The sequence below is a fragment of the Cupressus sempervirens genome, chromosome 7, assembly GCF_028749045.1.
Source record: "Cupressus sempervirens isolate cs-2001-9-10 chromosome 7, ASM2874904v1, whole genome shotgun sequence".
NCBI classification, from domain to species: domain Eukaryota; kingdom Viridiplantae; phylum Streptophyta; class Pinopsida; order Cupressales; family Cupressaceae; genus Cupressus; species Cupressus sempervirens.
This window is the reverse complement of record NC_143124.1, coordinates 181,006,415-181,013,309: the sequence shown is the minus strand read 5'-3', so window position 1 is coordinate 181,013,309 and position 6,895 is coordinate 181,006,415.

Below are 6,895 nucleotides of genomic sequence, written 5' to 3'. Positions count from 1 at the left end.
ACCATGATGATAGACATAGCATCTTCCGTAAGCTATGAAGAATTTGATGATGTCAAGAACTGAAAAATTACCTTTGAAATGTGGAACAAGCTAAAAGAAATCTATGGAGGTGTTGATAATGTGAGAAGAGCCAAAGCAAAAATTCTAAGAGGACAATTTGATCAGACGAGGATGAGAGGATGAAAACACTACCAAATATGTTGAAAGAGTAAAATTAGTTGTCAGTGCTATCAAGGCTTCTGGAGGAGATGTTGAGTAGGAAATAGTTGTAAGTAAAGTTCTTAGAACATTACTTCCTATTTATGCAATTAGAGTTTCTACAATTCAAGAAAGAAGATGTGAAGCAAATCATAAGATAAATTGAGAGGCCATAGTTGGAAGATTGACTGCATTTGAGCTAGATAACTATGATAACTATGTTCCAGCTTCCAAGAACATTGAATCAACATTTGAAGCCAAGCTTTCACTCAAGGAGAAAGGAAAGAAGATAAAGGATTCTTAGCCAAAAAGTGAAGAATAATCAAAATAGAGTTTAGACAATGATCTTGAGGTGGTTGCAGCTCTACTTGCAAGAAAATATTCTAGAGGCAGAGGGAAATACAAAGGTAAGGTTCCTCTAATTTGTTTTTCATGTGAAGAAATTGGACATATTGTTGTTAGATGCCCAAATAAGAAAAACAAGGATGAGAAGAAAGGTCACAAGTGTAATGGCAAGAAAGACTTCAAATCATTCAAGGACAAAGGTAAGAAAATATGTTTCATGGCTAAGGATTCTAATGATTCTGATGAAGAAGAAGATGAAATTGTTTACATTGCTATGAAAGATGATTTTGATAATGATGAGGAAATGAAACTTATCTCTCATGTGAGAAAAAATGATACAATGATTATAGATAGTGGTTGCTCTCATCATATGACTGGTGATAAAACTAAGTTTGAACATTTTGAAGACTATGATGGTGGTAGTGTGAGGTTTTGTAATAATGAACCTTGTTGCATAAAAGGAAGAGGAAGAATCTTACTAATAAAAGATCTTCTATGTAATAATACATATTGGGTAGAAGGACTAAAACACAATCTGTTGAGTGTAGCATAGCTACTCAATAATGGATTCAAAGTGGAATTCATGCATGGAAAAGAAAAACTACTAGATCACAAAGAAAAGTTGATTGGATTAGGCATTCAAACAAAAGGTAACTTGTTCTATATTGAACTTGGTGAATGTTCATGCTTTATTGCTCAAGTTGAAGAATGTTAGTTATGGCACAAAAGGTTGTGTCGTGTGAACTTTGACAACCTTGTGAAAATAAGAAAATTCAGAAAGGTAAGAGGCATTCCTAGTATTAAAAAAATTGGAGGTTGGTTTATGCAAGAATTTTTAGATCGGTAAGATGGGAAAAACTAGCTTCAAAAGTAAGAACTATCAGTCTAAAGAAGTTTTAGAAATTATGCATACTAATTTGTGTAGACCTATTGGAATTGAAAGCTATACTAGAGAAAATTTTTTCATTCTTTTTGTCAATGATTACTCTAGAATGATGAATATCATGTACCTAAGAGAGAAATCATAAGCTTTTGAGAAGTTCAAGTGGTACTTGGCTAGAGTAGAAAAAGAAATAGGCAAAAGACTGAAATGTTTGAGGTCAGACAAAGGTGGTGAATTCATCTCCCATGAGTTCAATAACTTTTCCATTGAAAGGGGAATAAAAAGACAAGTATCAGCCCCTAGAACTCTTGAGAAAAATGGAATAACTAAAAGAATGAATAGATCTATCATGGACTGTGCAATAACCTTAATGATTGAAAAGAACATTGCTATCAAATACTAGAAAGAAGCAATCAACACTGCAATTCATACCTTGAACTGAGTACAGCTGAAGAAGGACTCATTCAAAATCCCTTATGACTTATGGTATGGCTATAAACCTAATGTAAGTTACCTAAAGGTATTTGGAAGAAAATGTTACATCTTGAAAGAATCTAGAAAAGGTAAATTTGATGTGAAGGGTGATAAAGGAATATTTTTGGGATATTCTTGCAAAAGTAAAGCATATAGATATTTGAATTTGTCTACTCACAAAGTCATATAAGTGCACATGTGAAAGTCAATGAGTTTGCAGAAAGAACTAAAGAAGAAAGCCAAAGGCAACCAGAAGTTTATAGGAGGTTTTTTTTCATTGAACCTAATATAGTGCCAGATACACCTATCAATCAGGAATCTTCTACTCTCGAGTCTTTAGTAATCGAGCTACAAGAAGTTCAAACCAAGTTGAAAGAAATTGCGTTGCATTCTGATGCCATCAAGCCAATGCCTACCAAGTCTGAAGGACCCAAGCAATAGATAGAATAGCCAGAACCTGAAGTTGATGTGCAAGAGGATGATAGTGCAATTAGTTCAAAAGGCAAGGAACTTGTGTTAGCAAAGTGTGTCAGGAGACATCATGCACCAGATCAGATTATTGGAGACAAATTTGAAGGTACTATGATAAGAAGTAAGTTGAAAGGTACTTGTTTAATTATTGATTTTGAACCTAGAAGTGTCAAATATGAATTAGAGAATGAAAGTTTGATTGAGGCTATGAATGAAGAAATAGAGCAGATAGATTAAAACAAAACATGGACTCTTGTACCCAAGCCTAAAGATAAAAATGTGATTGGAACTAAGTGGGTATTTAGAAATAAGTTGAATGAAGATGGTAAGGTGTCAAGGAACAAAGCTAGACTAGTATGCAAGGGATACTCTCAAGGAGAAGGAATAGACTATGGAGAGACTTTTTCTCCTATTGCAAGATTGGAAGGTGTAAGAACCCTACTTGCATATGCTGCATGCAAAGGATTTAAGGTTTATCAGATGGATGTCAAATATACATTTCTCAATGGTATACTAGAAGAAGAAGTCTACATTGAGTAGCCTAAAGGTTTTGTTGATCCAGACAAGAAGGACATGCTCTAAAAATTACAAAAAGCATTGTATGGTTTGAAACAAGCCCCTAGAGCATGGTATGAAAGATTGCATAACTATCTTATTCAGATTGGTTTTTAGAGAACTAATGATAATAGTAGCTTGTATATCAAGGAAGGACCAGATAATAATATTGTCTTGGCAGAAATATTTGTGGATGATACTTTGTTCATAGGAAATGATGATCTTTGTGAAGAATTTTCAGAGCAAATGAACAAGGAATTTGAGATGTCAATGTTTGGTGTGATCAAATTCTTTGTTGGTCTTAAAATTCAGCAAAGTAAGAATGGAATATACATGACTCAGTCTAAATACATCAACGAGATATTGAAAAAGTTTGGTATGGAAGAGTGTAGACTAGTTGGGACTCCTATGTGTACTAGACTAAAACTTACCAAGGTTGATGAATCAAAGGAGGTAGATCAGACATTTTATAGATCTATGATTGGATAGTTACAGTATGTGGTTCATACAAGGCTAGATATTGCCCATGCAGTTGGCATTATAGCAAGATTTTCAATAAAACCAAGAGAAAATGACATGATGGCAATCAAAAGGTTCATGAGATACTTGAAAGGCATTGAAGATTATGGATTATGGTACACATTTGGAGATAATCTGAATTTGAAAGTGTTTACTAATGTAGATTGGGCAGGAAATATTAATGACAGAAAAAATACAAGTGGAGGAGCTTTCTTTCTTGGAAAGAGGTTGGTTTCTTGGAGAAGTAAAAAGAAAAGTTGTACATCTCAATCTACAGTTAAAGCAGAATATGTTGGAACAATAGTAAATTGTTCTAATATTATTTGGTTCAAGCAATTATTAGAAGGCATGAAGGTGGGAACCAAAGAACTAGTTGTTATATTTTTTGATAATACAAGTACAATTTACATATCTAAAAATCCAGTGATGCATTCAAAAATCAAGCACATTGCAATAAAGCATCACTTTGTCAAAGAATTGGTGCAAGGTAAGGAGATTAGATTAGAATATGTCCATACAAAGGAACAAATTGATGACATATTCACCGAGCCTTTACCTAAAGATGCATTCTTGTATCTAAGAGGTAAATTTGGGGTCATTCCCCTATCTAAAGCTCACAAAATTGACATTTTAGTAATGCAACAATAGGTATCAAGTTGAAGATCTAATAATCATGGAAACATTGCATATGAATTAGTAATTAAGGTACATTGCTACTCATTTGTTTTGTATTGTGTTTGGCATGTGTTGTCAAAAAGGGAGAGTATGCTATCATAAGCTTTTTGAAATTTGAATTTTTTGTGAAGAGTTTTCTAATTATGTAATTCTTTCACAAAGGGAGATTACTATATTTGAGAAGTTTGTGGAATATAATCTAAGAGGGAGAAATGTTCTGAAAAGACTTTTTTTCAAATTTCATTATGCTATGACATGTTGTGTTTCCATCAATACCAAAGAGGGAGATTGTTAGATACAATTGTTTAATTGTGTGTTGTCTTTTATGTTAAAAAAATGTCATATTAGTTATTAGATAGAGTCTACCAAGCTTAGTTGGTTAGTAAAGAAAAAGACAGAGTCTACTGAGTTCAAAAGGTCAATAAAGAGAACTATAGAGTCTACCAAGTGTTCCTAAATTCTACATTGTGAAGACAGTTTCTACCGAGCTCACTCGAGTGTCAAAGGATTCTGAGACAGAGGTTAGTGTTAACCAAGCTCCCAAGGTTAACAAAGAAAATTTAGTTTGTACCAAGCTCATGAGGTCAGTGAAGGAAAATTAGCTCTTACCAAATTCACTCGATCTCTAAAGGTTTTTTGTAGAGTTCGTAGTGTTTACCGAGCTTCACTTGGTTAAAATTGGAAATCATTTTTGGAGCAATGTTTACCAAGCAGGGTTGACCAATGAAGGATTTCATTATTTTGGGAAATAAAGTTTAATTGTTTTATGTAACATTTGTAGCCGACTGATGTATTGATTATTGGTAAATGTAACTTGTAAATAAGCTAACTTGGCAATTTGTAATGTATAAATAAAAGGTCAAGTTGTGGATTCTAATTGTAATGATTGAGCATGCAAGTGAGTTGATTGTGAAGAGGAAGTGTGAGCAAATTTTGAAGAAGGATCAGATATCCTTGAGGAGTAGCAAAGTTGTATTCAATCAGTGAGGATCTATTAAAGTAGAACAAAGATCTATATCGGCAAAGTTCAATTGCATCTCATTCAGGTCACTCATTGTTAATTTCTCACAATTTTTGCAGTCAATTCTAAACCTCTTAATAGAGTTGGTTTAGTAGCCATTTTATAAATCCTCTAACAAGGTGGATAGTTATATTGAATTGTTCTAAAGTCCTCTAGCAAGGCCACTCCTACCAGGGTGTTTAAATCTTCTAATAGGGTCACACCTAACTGTGTGTTTTGTAACCTTTAATAGGGTTGGTTCCTAATAGGGTTCACTTTAGAAGTGTGAAAATTGGTAGCTAGTTACTTGGAAGTTTTTCCCATATTGGGTTTCCACATTAAATCTGGTGTCTCTTGTATTCATTTTATTTCCTTTTGCATGCATGTTAATAATTGTGAATGCTTAAAGATCAGTAACAACTTAATACACAATTCATCTACCAAGTTACATCATTTTTTTGTGTGGCTACCAAGTGACATCAATAACTAGTTATTTAAGATATCTAAGGGATCTATGGATTTATTTATGTGGTAACTGATTCAACACCACCACCCCCAATTTCTCCATCTATAATTCCAACAAATTCCAATGGTCAAGATAAGTTAATTGAGAAAGTAGACAAGAAATTTGACAACAAAGTGCTTGAGCACATTGCTCGGAAAATAGTTATCTAGCAAGTAGAGCTTTCTTCAATTTTGACAAGTCTTGAAACTTCTTGCACAAATGTAACATCTCTTTTTGCAAAGTTATGTGATATTACCAAACATACTAAGGAAATAAAGAGAAAATTGAATAAAATTGATGAAGATCTGAAGGCTAGTGCAAAATAGTTGCAACTTGACCCCAGTTCAAGCTCTGCACATCATATGAAGACCAAATTCTTATTAGATATGCAGGCAAAATTGTTAAGAAAGGAAGCAAGGATCTAGTCTACACTCATAGACATTCAAAATATGATCCTTCCCATCATGGATGCAATGTAGAAGCACATTGCCTATTCCAAGGCATTGATCCATGAAAATAATTTCTCAATTGCAGATCACATGATTGAACTCTCTGTAGAAGTGCAAGTTGCTCTACAAACATGAAAAGTTTTGCAAGACAACTGGGATAAGACCTTAACTCTCATTCTTAGGGTACATTCTAATTTTCTCTCATATTTTTTTGTCTCCATATAAATAAGATTGTGTATAAATCTTTGGCATTATTGTCAAAAAGGGGGACAGACATTTATATATAATTAAGGGGGAGAGATATTTGTAAAAATCAAGAGAGAAAGATACCACATTGGGAGATAAATTTAGTATGTCAATATGCCTGACATGATATTTACATTGTATGGGGGAGAATCATACAAAAAAAAAACATATATAACAAAGTTACAAACACAAATTTTGAAAAATCTTAAAAATCAGCATGCCATACCAAGCTAAGTATCACACTATGTTGTACATAAGTTTTGGTTGATAAGTGTTTTTGTCACTAATGCAAAAGGGGGAGATTGTTGACATTTAGTCAAGTTTATTATTAGTGACAACACTTATTCAAATTTTGTATATAGTGTTTGCCAAGTACTACAGTTTAGACCAAGTAGTTCAATGTTTGCCAAGTACTACAGTTCAGATAGAGCAGTTCAGTGTTTGCCAAGTACTACAATTCAAACCAAGTAGTTTAGTGCTTGCTGCGCTTTATAGTTTCTACCAAGTTAATAGCTTAAGTCAAGTGAAGAAAGTGTTAATTGAGTTGAATGGAAAATAGTGTCTACCAAGTACAG